This window comes from Rhinatrema bivittatum, chromosome 19 (genome assembly GCF_901001135.1).
Source record: "Rhinatrema bivittatum chromosome 19, aRhiBiv1.1, whole genome shotgun sequence".
NCBI lineage: Eukaryota > Metazoa > Chordata > Amphibia > Gymnophiona > Rhinatrematidae > Rhinatrema > Rhinatrema bivittatum.
Genome location: NC_042633.1, coordinates 31,648,654 through 31,666,056, shown reverse-complemented (window position 1 = coordinate 31,666,056; position 17,403 = coordinate 31,648,654). Strand labels below are relative to the sequence as shown.

The window sequence follows — 17,403 nt, the reverse complement described above, 5'->3', positions numbered from 1 at the left end:
AAAGCCGCTTAGCACGGAAGGAGCAATGGGGGCTAAGGCTGGGGGGAAGCGCGGATTCTGGCCCAGGCATGAGCGGCGCTTTACGGCCTCCCCCTCCCCAGGCTTTAAGCTTGCAAACCGTGCAAAGGTCCCCGGGTTTTAAGCGGCTCTTCCCGCCAGCCTGCTCTCACTGCTCCGTGTTCACGGTCTGATTGTGACAGAGGTGTTCGCATGGAACCAGATATCGGTTAAATAAACAAATGAATGAATGACCGAGGGATGCGATGTGTGGGAGAGAATGAGCGGTAAATATCGCACACGGGGAAGGCTAAATCTGTCCTGGGTGCTTCCTTTCCCAGGGCAGTGCTGGACGGTCTGTGATGGCTCAGAAGCTCCCCCGCAGCCCGGGTCTAACAGCCCCTGCTAGAAACCCATAATCTCTGCACGTTTAATGTTTGTTTACATAGGGGAGGAGGTTTCACCGCGCACTGTGTGCGTTAGAAAGATTCTTTTATTTTAAGAGAGAACATTTCATTCTTGTGATTGCGGGCGAGGAGCTGTTAATCACCGGAGGGTGTAATACAAGAGAGTCGTGGAAAGAGGAGTAAAACTCCGGAGCCTCTGAGAGTGCAGAGCCGGCTGTGAAGGGCTGGTCCTTAGGCTGGAGTCCTGTGCTAGGAGAAGAATAAGGGGTAAAAACCCGGGAGAGTCTGTACCCAGCTGACTGGTGGCTCAGCAGCTCTGTCCGATGGCTCCGTTACAGGGATTCGCTCGAATATAGGAGGGCGCGGGTAGCTTAAGCTAGGTGGGGCAGTGTAGGGAAGTGTGCGGGTGGATGGGGAGGAGGGGGTCAGTTATAGACCTGTGTTCCAAGCATATTCCGGTGAATACCTCTAATGCGAAAGAGCCTTAATTAATAACAAGAAAGAGCCACCAGCAGACTGGGGGTTTTACTACTTTTTACTAGGCTAAAATGGCCAAAATTTCACCAAAACTACCTCTTCCTGACTGGAGAGGATGCTACGACCCACGGTTTTACGGAGCTGGTCCTCAAGGTTACTGAGCTGGTGTAGCATCCTCTCCGCGACAGAGGCTCAGTAACATCCTCTGTCGCGGAGAGGATGCTACAGTCCACGGTGTTTCGGAGCTGGTGGGGCTTCGAACCCACAACCTCAACGTTACTGAGCTGGTGGGGCTTCGAACCCACAACTTCAATGTTACGGAGCTGGTGGGGCTTCGAACCCACAACCTCAATGATACTAACCCGGCTCCCAACCCTTGGGTCAGCGAGGCTTTCACACCAAGTACTTTTCGGAACTTATATTTGACCTTTTCAAGGAACAGCAACGCCTCCCCCAACCACCTCCGGAAAGATAACTTTACCAGGAGCACCACAGCTTTCCAGCATCCCCCAGCGGCTCAGAGCTCAGAGCAAGACACTTATAAGTCACAAGTCCCACGGTTCAGTCTCTGTTTATTTAAACACAATGGGATTTGTTTTTTTTGTTTTGTTTTTACAATAAACTTTTTTCTTTAGAAAACAGCATCATAATGCAATCAGCTAGAATCAACAGGAAATACAAAGAATAGAATATCCTCAACCATTATTTCATTACCCCTCCCGCCCTTGACAATATTAGGATTTCCACTTCCACAGATTTGTAAGAGCATCTGGTCTGTTTTTCCTTATTGCGTGAAATTTTCTATCCTGTGCATCTCATCCGGACGGCTGCAGGCCCGCGACATTGCCGGAGCGGCGATCTTCTTTCATTCGGCCGGATCCGAGCATCCCGCAGCCTTAAGAACCTGAGACATGAACTGCATGACCTGTGCAGGAGCCTCCTCGATTGCCACATTAAAAAGCAAAAAGTTAGATTCCCATAGGAAACCAGAGTCCTCAGTCTTTATGAACTGCTGAATGGCTCTGCATAAGGGAGCGATCCCCACACAACAGCATCACACACGTCCCCCGGTGCCTTCCTCCCCACTTCCTCTCCAACGTCTTTCAGACCCAGATCCCATGCACAGTCTGCAATCGAGCAGGCCTAAGGCACCTCTAGAGGACCCCTTAAGGGAGGTTTCCCTTAAATGCCCTGATAAAGACCATTTAGCTAGAAGCATAGGTCTATCTTCCCATTCCTCCTCCTCCAGTGCAGCCTGCAGATCCTTCTCCCACACTAATTCATGTTTCACTTCAGCCAATGGCCTAAGCAATAACAGTTTATACAGTTCAGATGTCAATATTTTAACCCTTACAGCTTTGGAGCATAACCCTTCCATCCCAGCTGTGTCTTCAGCCAACTGCACTGACAAACATCATCAGGGGGCTGCGCAAATGTACTGGGATGAGCACTTCTTAGCCCCTATGTGGCTGCAGGCTCAGTCGGCCAGTCCTGCCACCCAAGGAGGTACTGCCCCCTCTCCCCATGCCCAATCATGCTGACGGCACTGCTGATTGGAGCAGGGACATTATAGGGGGAGGGGAGAGTGGGTTTGGAGCAGGAAGGGGGTACAGGCCTGGGCAGAGAAGGGGAGGGGAGGTCACTGCAGTACATTCTATGTTTTTGTTTAAGCCCCGGTAACTTCCAAGCTGCTAAGGGACCTGAGGGAGGAGAGCAGCTTCCCAGCCGGACTGAGGGTGAGGTCCTGGGACCTGGTCCCTCCTTCCACGTCCCCTCTGTCCGCGCCTCTCCCTACCTTTTCCCCTGGGCCGGGATCTCTCTCTCTAGGGCTCTCTCCTTGCCTTCTGCTAAGGGTAGAACCACTGCACCAGCGAGCTACCTAAACAAAAAAAGAAGTTGAAACCAATGCAAAATGTATCCCCAAGATTTCAGATTGTTTTCAGCACTGACTTTGAGGCTGAATTTACTGCAAGGGCCAATCAGAATCCTGCAGGATTTTTATTAGAGGGAAGAAAATAAGAATTCAATGTGTGAAAGAATGAAAGATTTTGGAGCAATAGAGGGGAAGAAAATTGAAAATGTGAATTGATTAAAATGTGTTGGCCACTCTTGTCACAAGCACGGATAGAGCGGCCGGAATCCCCACCCTCACCATTCAGGTGGGACAGGCTAGTCCTGCTGGTAGCACCAGCGCTCGCTGCTGGATGGCACCGATATGAGGGGATTTTGCACCAAGAAGGGGGGATGGGAAGAAGTTGATTATTTACTCCGGGTACAGGCATGGCTAGCTGTAGTTAAGCCATCTACTCCTGTGTCTAGATTTGCTTGGCTATATTGCTTGACTAGCAGGGAAAATTAACAATAACAAGCTTACTTTTGTCTTCTGAAAATGTATCCACCTCACGCAGTGAAGTATTCTGCATGATATTTGGAATTGCTTCTCAGGGTGATTCTGATGTAGTCACAGACAAAGATTCTCTGAAACAAATTGGAAAGCTCAAGGCCTCCTTGTGCAAAGCTAAACATCACACATGATCCTTTCTGGGTGACGCATCTGATGCCAGATGAGACCGGTGCTCCCTAATGCACAGTTATGGTTAAGCGGTGTTTGGGTGGATCCTTGGGTACTGTGGCAGATGACCACGCCCACGGGGAGGAGCCACAGTACTAGGCTATACTCAGGACGCACAAACACACAGGCCGATACAGTACGGTGCGCACAGTTAGCCCGGGTTTGGCCGCGCGTTTTCGACACGCTAGCTTTACCCCTTATACAGTAAGGGCTAATAGCGCGTCGAAAATGCGCGGCCACCCCCCCCCCCCCCCCGAAACTAATAGCACCCGCAACATGAGAATGCATGTTGATGGCCCTATTAGTTATTCTCGCGTTTTCAGGAAAGCAAAATGTGCAGCGAAGCCGCACATTTTACTTTCAAAAATTAACGCCTGCCCAAAGGCTGGCATTAATTTCTGCTGGCACTGGGGAAGTGCACAGAAAAGCAGAAGAAAATGCTTTTCTGTACACCCTCTGACTTAATATCATAGCGATATTAAGTCAGAGGCCCCAAAATTAAAAAAAAATTAAAAATAAAAAAAAATTTTTTTTAATCGGCCCGCGGGTCTGAAGATGGACGCTCAATTATGCCGGCGTCCATTTTCCGAACCCGTGGCTGTCAGCGGGTTTGAGAACCGACGCCAGCAAAATTGAGCGGCAGCTGTCAAACCCGCTGACAGCCACGGGTTTGACAGCTCCTGTCAAAAAGGAGGCGCTGGGGACGCACTAGTGTCCCTAGTGCCTCTTTTTACCGTGGGCCCTCATTTAAATACTGGATCGCGCGCCCAGAAGTGGCCTGGGCGCGCGTTGGGAGAGGGGGCGCTCGCCTCGGAGCGCAGGCTCTCCCGCCGATTTTACTGTATCGGCCTGACAGTCCTTTATTATACAGCTTGAAGAGTACCACCAGAGGTGGCAGTAGTGAGGCAGTCTGGTAGTTGCAGTCTCAGGGACTTCAGCAGAGGGAGCCCTTCTCACCCCGTTGGACTTGGGAGGTTCCGCAGCAGGTCTCCCAGCGAGGAGATACTGTGGATGAGATAGACTAAGAGTTAGAGTACTCACTAGGTGTTTGCTGTAGATATGCGATTCCACCAGGTTGTAGAAGGAAGTGCAGGCACCGAGGCAGGGAGAGCAGGCCCTCGAGGAGCGAGTACCTGGTCCCTGTAAGGCACCTGAAATAGAGCAGAGGCCCGAAGATATTGTTTAAGAGTCCTGTTAGTTCTCTCCGCTTGCCCATTGGCTTGGGGGTGATAAGCGGAGGTGAAATCTAGAGAGACGTTGAACTTTTTGCAGAGGGACCTCCAGAATCGGGCAGTAAGCTGGACTCCGTGGTCCGAAAGGATATGTTTTGGAAAACCGTGGTTGTTGCAGAGCTGAGCTGAGATGCTCTGATGGCCCCAATCCCAGACTCTTTTGTAGAGCTCAGACACCCACAAGTATGAACCATGCTTGGGGTCCAGTGTCAGCCTCTTCCCTCCTGCTTTTTCATTCATCCATTGGTGGCCAAGAGCACATAACAAGAACATCACCTTTCTGCCTCCCCCAGCTAGCTTCTAGCCATGAGGACCCTCTGGGAGGAGAAACAGTGCAGGGTTGGTACAAGGTGCCGAGGGACAGGAACAGGCAAGGGAATGGCAATTACCATTCTAGGGTGAGTAGGTCAGGATAGGTATGGGGCTGAGGAAACGGATAAGGGGAGGGTTAGCCAGATAGCAGCAGCCAGAATGGGAGCCAGAGAGAAATCTGGAACACCCCCCTTCCATGCCCGCCACTACAGTTCGGTAGCTGAGTGGCATAGCAGGAGCAGGCTGGGGGCAGGATTCTGTCACGGCATCAAGGAGCAGCAGCTCATCAGCCGAAAAAGGAAGACGAGGAAAATGGGGCTGCTCGCGTGCCATTAGATAGCGGGCATCTGAACTGGTGGTGGGTATTTAGTATTAGTTTGGTTCAAACGCACCCTCGAGTCCCCAGACCAGAAATATGGGGTGGGGATGGTGGGAGCACAAAGTAAATGAGAAAAAAGGACTCTGGCCAGGAATCCATCTGGCTTGGACATAGGGTGGAAATGATAAATGGGCCAGCCGTCCCATACGCCAGACATCTTGCATGGCGCAGCTCAGTGAGAGACAAAAAGGAACCTAACACCTTTCCCAAGACTAGCTTTTTTTATTAACTAGCCATGCAGGTTTGCGCCTCTACCATCTGCTGGAGACAAACTCCCATAACCGAGGGACTACAGGTGGCCCTCTCTGTTAGGTAGCAGGGCCTGAAAGGTTTTATTCTCTGCCTCCATCTGCTAGTAGGGATGCATAAACCCTCTGGGCAGGACTGATCTAGGGTACAGACAGGAACAATAATTTACAGAAAGAGCAAATGAGAAATTCTCCTGGACAGAGAGTGCTGCATGGTAATAAATATTAAAAACTGGGGCATGTCTTCTCCATTGTTGTGACAGGTGGGGTTTTTTTTTCCTTTGGTATTTGGGATAATGCTGTTAGTTATGTGAGTACTGCCATCTAACGGTGTTAAAGTAAATGTGCAACCCCTCACAAATAATAGCAGTGCTAGAAGCCCCTCTCCTCCACCCCTCCCCTACCTGCTTCCAGAATTAGTAAATTCTGAGGTGAATTAAACAGGAGGCTGAACACCACGTGCCAGTGTTAACGTTCTTCCTTCTGCTGCTGTTCTGTCAGAGGATGACAATAAAGTTACAGCTCCTGGTTTTTTTGTTTTTGTTTTGCTTAGCTGTGATTGGTTCTTTCCTTTTGCGACCTCGTTGTATGCCCAGAGGTTTGAGGAGTTAGGGGTTGGGCTGCGCTGAGGGCCGGCACTCTAGCCAGAAGAGAACTCCCTTTCTGGCACGTTCCTGCAGCACTCTAGCCAGAGGTGGGCTCACTCTCTGGCACGCTCCTGCAGCACTCTAGCCAGAGGAGGTCTCACTCTCTGGCACTCTCCTGCAGCACTCTAGCCAGAGGAGGTCTCACTCTCTGGCACTTTCTTGCAGCACTCTAGCCAGGGGAGGCCTCACTCTCTGGCACTTTCCTGCAGCACTCTAGCCAGTGGAGGTCTCACTCTCTGGCACTTTCCTGCAACACTCTAGCCAGTGGAGGTCTCACTCTCTGGCACTTTCCTGCAGCACTCTAGCCAGTGGAGGCCTCACTCTCTGGCACTTTCCTGCAGCACTCTAGCCAGGGGAGGTCTCACTCTCTGGCACTTTCCTGCAGCACTCTAGCCAGGGGAGGTCTCACTCTCTGGCACTTTCCTGCAGCACTTTAGCCAGGGGAGGTCTCACTCTCTGGCACTTTACTGCAGCACTCTAGTCTGGTGGAGGTTTTGCTTTCTTGCTCCTCCTTCCAGACATGTTCCGAGGCTAAAATCTCCATCAGGATCAAAAATTCGAGTGACAATATTACTAAATTGTGAACACCAAGATGGGGAGGTCTGGGACTGCAGGAATACAAGGTGTATGTCGGTTCTTTATTAGCCCAGTGTATCACAAAACCTGATACTCAAATTCACTTGATGCACACATCTTGAGCCTGGAAATCAAGTGGAATGCATGTTTGAAGTTGCACACAGCCCTTTGGATTTTCACCCATTACTAACCGTTTTACCTCTAAAATCTCACAAAAAGGGGTTAAATTAGCCCTAGTTTGAAACTTGAGAGCAAAGCACCAATTGTCAAAACGTCAACCCTGGCTACTGTGTATTGACATCTTTCATATCCATAATTCAGTCAGCTTTTAAAAAAGAATCTAAAATGACAAGATTCTCTCACATTTATTCTCTAATTGGATACTCTGGGTTAAAATATTTCTGAAATTCAAACCAAAAGATATGTAATGTTCACAGGAAAAAATGTAAAATGTGTCAAGCTTCCTAGAAAGGAGCTGGAAAATCTTCTGAAGTGTAAATGCAATGAGGAGAAGAAAGCTGAGGGTGGGTGTCTGTGTTCCCTCTGACACAAAGCTTAGTAGGGCTCTGGGAACAGGAAAGATTCCTTATTCATTGCAGGACCTGTATGTATCCAGAGTTCTGTGCAGCAAAATCAGGACAGTGTTACAGAGATTTCCATCTCTTTGTTCCATTCAGAGTGAGACCGAGATTGAAAGAAAGAAGACCGAGTCTGACTTTGAGCAGTTACAGCAGTTTCTGAATGAGGAGATGTGAATTCTTATCTTCAGACTGAAGGAGGAAGAGAATTCTGCAGAGAATCGAGGAAAATGTGACCCGGCTAGGAGTGCAAAGCTCCTCCATCTAGCACCTGATCTCAGAGTTAGAGAAGAGTCAGCAGCCAGCTGTTGGTGACAGCTACAGAGATATTACAGAGATATATTTTTTAAAATTTTTATTGAAAAATGTTCCAAACCTTGCATAGTACATAAGCGAACAATTGTAACAAGCTAAATACAGAAAGGGCCAACGAGGTTCCCTTTTTCTCACCTCCCCCCTCCTCAAGCAAGAAAAAAGAAACAGTATGAAACAGTTTAAACTGCCTCCCACAGAATTTAAGAGGATGGCAGCTAAGTTTTCCGCCCATCCTCGAAGGCTCACCACACAAGATCAGATCTTCTAAGCCTCTCCTATTTTACTGCAGTTAAGTTTTTCCACCCATCCTCGAAGGCTCACCACACAAGATCAGATCTTCTAAGCCTCTCTCATTTTTACTGCAGTAAGTTTTTCCGCCCATCCTCGAAGGCTCACCACACGAGATCAGATCTTCTAAGCCTCTCTCATTTTTACTGCAGTAAGTTTTTTCCGCCCATCCTCGAAGGCTCACCACACAAGATCAGATCTTCTAAGCCTCTCTCATTTTTACTGCAGTAAGTTTTCCACCCATCCTCGAAGGCTCACCACACGAGATCAGATCTTCTAAGCCTCTCTCATTTTTACTGCAGTAAGTTTTCCACCCATCCTCGAAGGCTCACCACACAAGATCAGATCTTCTAAGCCTCTCCTATTTTACTGCAGTAAGTTTTTCCGCCCATCCTCAAAGACTCACCACACAAGATCAGATCTTCTAAGCCTCTCTTATTTTTACCGCAGTATGTAAACACACCACACTCGTCAAAGATTGGGGCCTTAGATTTTTCCAATTCCTAGCAAGTTAACAGTGGGCAGCAACAAGGCACTGAATAGCAAGAGTGTCCTTAGCTATGTTAGCTGTTAGGGGTCGGTGCACCCCAAATAAAAATCAAACTGGATCCTGCATCCATAATTGTAAGAATGAATGTAGTTGTTTCTCTCCAATAAGATGCAATGACTGGACAGGCTTACCTACGTGACCTGGGAAGATGGTCCCCAAGTGATGAGGCATGAGGTACCTCCTCCGAAGTATCTTCAAGCCATTTTCCTTTAAAGTAGCTGAAACTGAAGTTTGTCTTACTCTGGCTAAAATTTGCAGCCAAACTCGATCACTGATTTTTTTTTTTTTATCGTTTAGTTCTTTTTCCCAAGTAATAGAGGGATCCATATTCAGTTAGGCCGGATAGTGGACAAGTTATCCACCTAAAGTTAGCCAGGTAACTTGTCCCGCTGAAAATACCAGCCTAAAGTGAGCTGGCTGCATATAGCCGGATAACTAAAAACCTAACCGGCTGGGTTTGCATAGAGCTGGATAGGTTTTCAAGTCGTGCAGCCTTGTGTGGCCGGATAATGCGCTGTCATCTACAAAAGTAGACGATCAAATAAGCTGGGCCATCCCCCCCCATCAAAGCATAATAGTGCTACAAACCTCCTATACCTTTAAAAAAAAAAAACCAACAAGTCAAGATTTGCCCGGTATTAGAAGCCGGACCCCGTCCTGATTCAACTTTTAAAAGGAGCTCGGCCTGCTTGCCACCCACCCACAAGAAACAAGGGGAGCTCCATACCTTTTTCCTCTCTCTGCCCGGCTCCCTGCACCTCCGGCGCTGCCTCTGACAGTAATAGCTTTCTGTTCATGAAGGGAGCAGCGCGGAGCTGGATGCTCTGACGGATTCTTTCCTTTTTATACAAGCAGCCAAAAGAAAGCTTTCCCTCCAGATGAATAACTGTCCCCTTAGTCCACCCTTCCTCCCGACAAATTTCTCCCCCTCCCCCAGGCCCTGCCATCCCCCCCTCCCTGCCATTGTACACAAGTCAATCAAAACACACCCTGTTAAAAAGGTTTTCCAACATATTTTACTATTAAGTTAACTCGTTAAGCAAGTAGAAGTCCCAAGTTAATTATTCTGTTACAATGCACCATGTCATTATAAGCAAGTTACAAGTTATATGTACCGAGTTAAATTAATCTCTCCTATGTCATTATAAGGCTTGCCTTATGACATCCTGTTTTATGGAAACCGATGTGATATGCTAAATCGAATGTCGGTATAGAAAAGCAAATTAATAATAATAATAATAATTTCGTGCTGATTTCTAGAGTCCCATGTTCCTCTATACCAGTGCAATGGTAATTTAGTCTGATGTGGCTGGATTTAGGAGCTTCGTTAGGAAGTTCTTCTATAAGTCAGTTGTGTTTCTCTGTCTCCAGTCATTAAAATGCGAGTGAGCAATAGAGACACCTTGAGTCACTGGCCCTGCTGAGTTACCGTGAGGCGCTGAGCCCCAGCTCCAGCTCCAGCTCCTGAAGCAGAGGCTCCTCAGAGCCTCGTTCTGTCTCTGCTCTCTCCTTACATCTTCTGGGGAAGTTTTATAAGCACAGCCCTCAATCCCAGCCTCTCACCTTATTCCTTCCCTGACAGCTCTTATTGGGAATCCCAATGCCTGGCCTGGGGGTGTCATGGGGGTTTTCCATCACCCCGAGCATGGGGCAGGACAATTCAGAGCATCCCCCCCCCTGTTTTGGCATGAGCTGAACCTTGCTTTAACAGGTCAGACGAGAAACAGGGAGCTGAGATACTCCTCCACCCCACACCCCCCTTTCCAAATCCAAAGTTTTCCCATCACCCCATCCCCCTATAGCTGCCCTTCCCCATTCATCGTTCCCTGCCCACTCAAACCTCCCCCAACCATCCTACCCTCTCCATTAACCCCTTCCCCAGGCCCTCAAAATACCCTCCCCCACCCCCCAATAAATCCCAATCTTCCCCTTACCCCTACTGATAGAATGATTTTAAAATCATGTCCACCCCTCAGCCCACATCTCCTCCCTCACTTCTCACCCCATCACTTTCAATCCCTCCCACCCCATTCCTCCTGTCTCTCCTCTTTCCCCTCACTCCCCATCACCATCGTCACCATTCGCCCCAGCTCCTTCTTCAGGGCCAACCTCCCCTTCCCTAGATTCATCCCAATTTTCCTCCTCCCTCTCTTCCTGCCCGTCACCTTCTCCCTCTCCCTCTGCTGTTCTCCTTCCCCCTCCTCCACTAAAGTGGGGCCTGCACAGTCCCTATGGCCTGGCAGAGTGGTGCGATCGCTGCAAGGGATGGAAGTGCCCACCGGGAGGTGCACACTGGTTAAAGGGGCGGTGAGTGTGGTTACTGGAGGGGCGGGACTGGGAGGAAGAGGGTGACCTCTGAGGTCAGGCTAGAAGAGAGCTCTGGGATCATGGAGGGATGGTCTCTGGAGTTATGGTAGGGGGTGAGCTCTGGGATTGTGGGCGAGGTATGGTCAGGGGGACGGCTTGGGGTTTCGTTACATGAAGGTACAAGGCTAGCTGCTCAGGGTAAGTTTCCGGAAGCTGCTCAGCGGGGAGCCGACTAAGATCAAGTTTGGCGCATTTTCAGCCACAACCTACTGGCAATGTTGAGGCTCAGAATTCACCTAAATGTATCCATCTCTTTTGGCTGCTCAGCAGTGTAGCCTGAGATCTGCTGGGGCCTCCCAGCGTGGCTCTTGGCATCCTGCTATTCTGAGTAAGGGCCCATAGCACTCACCCAGGTAACTGAGCGACGGCGTCTGATTCTTCGTTTGCCTGCGTCAGGCTGTTCCTGATGCCGATTAAGACCTGGCCTGCGTCTGCCGCCTGGCCTGATCCTTGTTTGTCTCCTGTTTCTGAACGGTCTCCTCCTGAGTCAGCCTTGCTTGCCAGACCATGTCTCTGCCTCCCGATTCTATATTACGCCCTGGTCCTGTCTCTCGGAGGTTCCAGGGTCCGCTCTTCCAAGCCTGTGACAGTCTGCACCACAAAAGGAAATTAGGATGTCGGGAGTTCACAAATCTCCTTTTTGGCTCTCTTTTAGGCTAGACCCAGGGTAGCAGCATCAGAGGAGCCACAAAGAGAGCAGGTCCTGAAGGAGGTGACGTCACCCCCAGGAATGGACATTTGAGAGTGGAGCTTTCTAATGAAACGGTTTGGGCTGCAGCCCGTCGAGAGATTGCCGTGCACTGGCAGAGGTCTTCTCCACCCAAAGACCTTGCACCATCTATACAATGGATAGACTGCCTGCCCTACGTTGTAACCGGACAGTGAACGTTGATGGCCTTTGGAAGCCTGCGGAGAATTGGGATCTTTCACTATTGCATCCATGTTGATCTCTTGCGCTGATCATATTTCAAAGACTTCAGTTAAAATTGTATTTTGAACTTGACTGCTTGGCCTTTGCTAAGCTTGGAGATTAGGATGGAGTGGGAGGAAGGGATTTGGGGTTAAGGATTAAATATTATGGCAGGAATATCTTCTTGTAGTCATCTCATATTGTGAGTTTGGTTTTCTTGCTCTATTTGGAAGTTTTTAATTTTTGCAACTAAAATTTTCAAATAAAAAACCCCCCAATAACGACAAGACCTGACAGCCACATAAACTAAAAGAAGTATCGCCACTTGAAATCAGTTTGTTTCAGATCTATCTAGCTACAATTCTACATCCATATTCATTTCTGCATTTCACCATAGCTTTGTTTATTTTTGTGTTTTTAGGATTTTTAATTTATTGAAGGTATTTGACTCCCGAGTTAGTCAGTAAGCCAATGAGCGGATAAGTTATCTGGACCTGGATATTCAGTGGGATAAACATCCCACTGAATATACTTTCCTAAAGTTATCCAGCTACTTACATGTAGCCAGATAACCAGCAACGGGTCAGATGTAATGAAATCTGTGCTAAAATTTGGGGGATACGCAGCTTGGAATCTCTCTACCCCTTGGGATCCTGCCAGGAACTTGTGACCTGGCTTGGCCACTGTTGGAAACAGGATGCTGGGCTTGATGGACCTTTAGTCTGACCCAGTATGGCAAGTCTTGTGTTCTTGTATGTGTAATAGAGCGTTCTTGAGGGGGAGAGCCTGCGTGTGTGTGTGTGTGTGTGTGAAAGAGCATGCGTTGTGTATGAGATAGAGAAGAGAGATTTTGTGTGCAGTAATCTCCCCTCCCCAAAAAATCTGCTGATCCATGATAATCTCAGGGCATCTGGAAATCAAAAGGTTCCCAGGTACGGACAGCAGATGACTTTTTTTTAATCCTTGCTAGTTTTAATCATTGGGTGTTGTTTGATGTGTCTGTTATTTTTCCACAGTTTTTGGAGTTTGGAAAATGGTTCTGAATTTTTATGATTTTTTAAATTTCTGCATGCCATTCCATTTGTCCACTATTTTGAAATGGACTGGGCGATGTATGCATGTATTAAACAAGCATACAAATATTTTAACATAAGAACCTGCCATGCTGGGTCAGACCAAGGGTCCATCAAGCCCAGCATCCTGTTTTCAACAGAGGCCAAACCAGGCCACAAGAACCTGGCAATTATCCAAACACTAAGAAGATCCCATGCTACTGATGCAATTAATAGCAGTGGCTATTCCCTAAGGGGCGGATTTTAAAAGCCCTGCTCGCGTAAATCCGCCCAGATTTACGCGAGCAGGGCCTTGCGTGCCGGCAGGCCTATTTTCCATAGGCCTGCCGGCGCGCGCAGAGCCCCGGGACTCACGTAAGTCCTGGGGTTTTTTGTCGGGGGCGAGGCCGATCGACGCGGCGTTTTGGGGGCGGGACGCGGCGTTTCGGGGGCGGGCCCAGGGGTCGCGTGGATTTACTTCTTCCTCTGGGAGGCGTAAATCCGTGGACAAAGGTAGGGGGGGGGGGGTTTAGATAGGGCCGGGGGGGTGGGTTAGGTAGAGGAAGGGAGGGAAAGGTGAGGGGAGGGCGAAAGAGAGTTCCCTCCGAGGCCGCTCCGATTTCGGAGCGGCCTCGGAGGGAACGGAGGCAGGCTGCGCGGCTCGGCGCGCGCCGGCTGCCCAAAATCGGCAGCCTTGCGCGTGCCGATCCTGGATTTTAGAAGATACGCGCGGCTACACGCGTATCTACTAAAATCCAGCGTACTTTTGTTTGCGACTGGTGCACCAACAAAAGTACGCAAACGCGCATTTTTTTAAAATCTACCCCTAAGTAAACTTGATTAATAGCAGTTAATGGACTTACATGGGCATAATTCAAACAATTCCATTTCATATTCATTTCGTATTCATTCATATTCCTATGGTTTGATATTTTCTGAAGTGTAGGGAACCCTCTGGTTTCGTTCCCGAAAGGAGGAGGAGGCTCAGAGCTATTTAGTAAAAAGAGAGGTTTGGGTTTTACTCTCCCGTGTGGGAGCGACAGATGGCGTGCGCTAGAAGGGAGTTTGTCGGCCTTGCCAGAGGGACGCGGCGATTGTATAACATGGGCACGTATCTGCACGCCCGGTATAAAGTCGGCTGCACGCCCGGACACGGGCGAGACACTGCCGCCCTTCCCGTCTCCGTTTTCTTTTCCCCCTTTTGAATTACATTTCTATTTCGGATCCGTTGGGCACCCGGCCCCCTTGGTACCGGTCCCCATTCTAATGGGAAGAAGTGTCTTGCGCGCTGAGGGCATCCCGGCCCGCGTCGGTGCACGCTGCTGACTGGACAGAGAGAGAGAGAGGGGCTGGAGAAGGAGCCTGGGCCCTTACGTGCCGATCAGTTATAGGGACTTTATTCCAACCAGTCCGCAGTGGGCAGAAGGAGGCGATAGCACTGGGAAGTGAAAGGGCGATTGAACCACCTTCAGCCTGCGTAACTGGGACGAGAAAGAGATGAAGTGTAAGAAGGGGGCTTCCAGAGAGATGAAAAGACTTTGCCAGAAGAGGGAGGTCACAAGTCCAGTAAGCTTTCTGCTGCCTGTTATTTATTGACTTTAGTTAAGCAGTGATTTGAGTGCTGTAAATATTCTTCAGTAAAGAAGCTGGAAAGCACATTGCTTCCCTGTGTGCTTTTTGCATACAAAAGCCTCTGATTGTTAGCCCTGCAGTGCATATTATTGTGTTGGGACTGCGCGTGCACTTGCTATCCATGGTGAGACGGAGAGAACTGTGCGCGGAAAGTCTCCATCGTCCATCTTTTTTTTTTTTTCCCTTCCTACATGCCCCTGGGTGCAGAGTAAAGGATCCGTCCCGCCCCGAGGTCACAGAAGAATGGCGCCGTTTGGGGTTTTTTTCATTCTTGCACTGCATCCTGTGGCGTGGCGGAGCGTGCCGGCGGTCACCGGAATCCCTGGGCTTTTGTCGCCCGCGGAGCCCCCCTCCGCCCGGTGGTTTCCCTCTGCAGACCTCCGCCGCACGATCCCAGTCCTCCGTTTTCCCCCCCGGGGTCAGGGCATTCGATGACCCCACAGCCAGTCCCTTCCACGCCGGCAAGGCAAGAAAACCCACTTCTGTCCCAGTCCACTATCTGGTTAGGAGTCCCAGGTGAACCCCTCAGTTCACTGGGAACCTTCTCCAGCCAGCCAAACCGCCCTGCTTGGGACTAGCACCCCTCCCCCCAGCTCCCCGCCGTGGTGCACCCAGGTGAAAGAACACAACCAAAGAATCCTCACTTACTCAGTCTCAGCTCCTCCTTCCAGGGGCTGCTGCTCCTCCTCCGAGGAGCTGAGCTCAACGTTTCTCCGCTGACTTCCTCCTCTGTAATCATGGGAACAGCTGGGGCTGGCCAATCAAAGCTCCCTTGCTCCCATTGGCTCAGCTCAGGCTCAAAGAACCTGGGAAATGTAGTCTGGGCCCGGCTCCCAGGCACCTTTCTGCCCTCCAGCTTTGCTCCGGGGGTTTCCTCCCCTGCAGCAGCCTGCACCTCGTCACAATACAGAGTCTGCACATTTTTAATTTTACTGTATGGACCCTTTATTCTGTACTTAGTGAGGGTCTGTCTGTGTGACCGAGGTGAGATGTTCTGCTCGTGTGCAGTTTCTGTGTAGGGATCTGTAGCAGATGTAATGTTGTTTTTATGGCCTGGGGTAAATATATATATATATATATTTTAATTCTTCTTGTTCTGGAAGTCCGCATGGGTTGCAGGTGTCGGCTTCAGGGAACACCTCCATGAAGAGTTAGAAGCTAACTTGGAAGACCACAGCAAAGCTGATTTTTCTGGGCTTGTCTAGAAGCGTTCAGTGTATTTGAGGAATGTCTGGTGTGTTGGGCGTGCACTGTGGAACTCTGTCAAAACTTCTTTTTGCACTGCTAAAAAACAAAAAAAACCCCACCACTTGTAAGCCATATGGTATTAGGCCTATTGTAATGTGTGTTGGGCATAAACTGAATTACAATTACAGTATAGTAAATCCCCCATAACAAAGCAACACTAACTAAATGCCAGCACTCAATCCATAACAACCCTACCTATGAAAAGGCTACGCTGACAGAGTTCCACAGTGCACGCCCAACACACCAGACATTCCTCAAATACACTGAACGCTTCTAGACAAGCCCAGAAAAATCAGCTTTGCTGTGGTCTTCCAAGTTAGCTTCTAACTCTTCATGGAGGTGTTCCCTGAAGCCGACACCTGCAACCCATGCGGACTTCCAGAACAAGAAGAATTTAAAAAAAACAAAAACAATTCCAAACCGTCTCCATAGGCAAAGGAGGCTCCACCAGCAAAATATTGACAAGGAAAGGAGAAGAGCACAAATAATGCGTCGGCTCCTTTCCCTGTACATACCCAGACCAGGCCAGACTCCTGGGTTTTACCTCCCCTCCAGCAGATGGAGACAGAGAGAGTCTCACTGGCACTGTACATAACCCAGTGTGCCACCTGCAGTCCCTCAGTATTTCTCTGTCTCCAGCAGTTCCCTGTATGTACCCAGATCAGGCCAGACTCCTGGGTTTTACCTCCCCTCCAGCAGATGGAGACAGAGAGAGTCTCACTGGCACTGTACATAACCCAGTGTGCCACCTGCAGTCCCTCAGTATTTCTCTGTCTCTAGCAGTTCCCTGTATGTACCCAGATCAGGCCAGATTCCTGGGTTTTACCTCCCCTCCAGCAGATGGACACAGAGAGAGTCTCACTGGCACTGTACATAACCCAGTGAGCCACCTGCAGTTCAGCAGATGGTGGAGGTGCAAAATCTGCAGTTGGTGGCCCTTTAGTGTTCAGTCCTAGATCACCAGTACGGGCAGATAACTGGGGGTCCCAGTTCCCTCACCCGCAGGAGGATAGTCAGAGCCTGCAGCCAGCCTTCTTGAAAGGGAAGTAGTCTCTTTATATTAAAGTTTAAAAAAAAAGTAAAGGTCCAGTTTCTTTTTCCTTGAGGCTGATTGAGTGGCTCTCCTTTGTACCCCGATCCTCCGGAGACTGTTGCTGCGAGTCTCCCTGGTGGGTCTGTTTCTCGACACTGTTGGAGCGACTCTAGCAGTGCATCCAGATGTAATGCATTTTCTCCGGGGGGGGGGGGACAGACATGAAACATCTGTGTCCTTCCTGGAACCTTAACTTAGTCCTTAAGAGCTTGTGTGCCGCACCGTTCGAATCTCTTAAGAGGGCCACTATGAAGGATCTCACTTTGAAGGTGGTTTTCTTGGTGGCCATTTGTTCTGTCCAAAGGATTTCAGATTTGCAGGCGTTGTCTTGTAGAGAACCCTTTTTGAAGATTTCGGATTCCGGGGTTCCCTTGTGGATGGTTCCTTCCTTTTTGCCAAAGGTGGTTTCATCGTTTCACTTGAATCAATCAGTGGAAATGCCGTCCTTTTCAAGTTTGGATGCTATGGTGCCTCATGCTAGAGAGTTGAGATGCTTGGATGTCAAGCATGCTTTGTTGAGGTA

The 17,403-nt window shown here is 49.3% G+C and overlaps 1 long non-coding RNA gene across 2 annotated transcripts; it reads right to left on the bottom strand.

The window, feature by feature from the left end:
- Positions 1-1,424: 1,424 nt before the first annotated feature.
- Positions 1,425-6,112, bottom strand: LOC115080488. Of its 2 annotated transcripts, none has more exons than XR_003853575.1 (3): positions 6,029-6,112; positions 2,677-2,760; positions 1,425-1,818 (listed from the first exon to the last, which is right to left on the bottom strand). It is a non-coding gene; the product is annotated as an uncharacterized LOC115080488 (long non-coding RNA). The 2 variants fall into 2 exon arrangements; XR_003853576.1 differs by lacking the exon at positions 6,029-6,112 and adding an exon at positions 3,256-3,469.
- Positions 6,113-17,403: the final 11,291 nt, after the last annotated feature.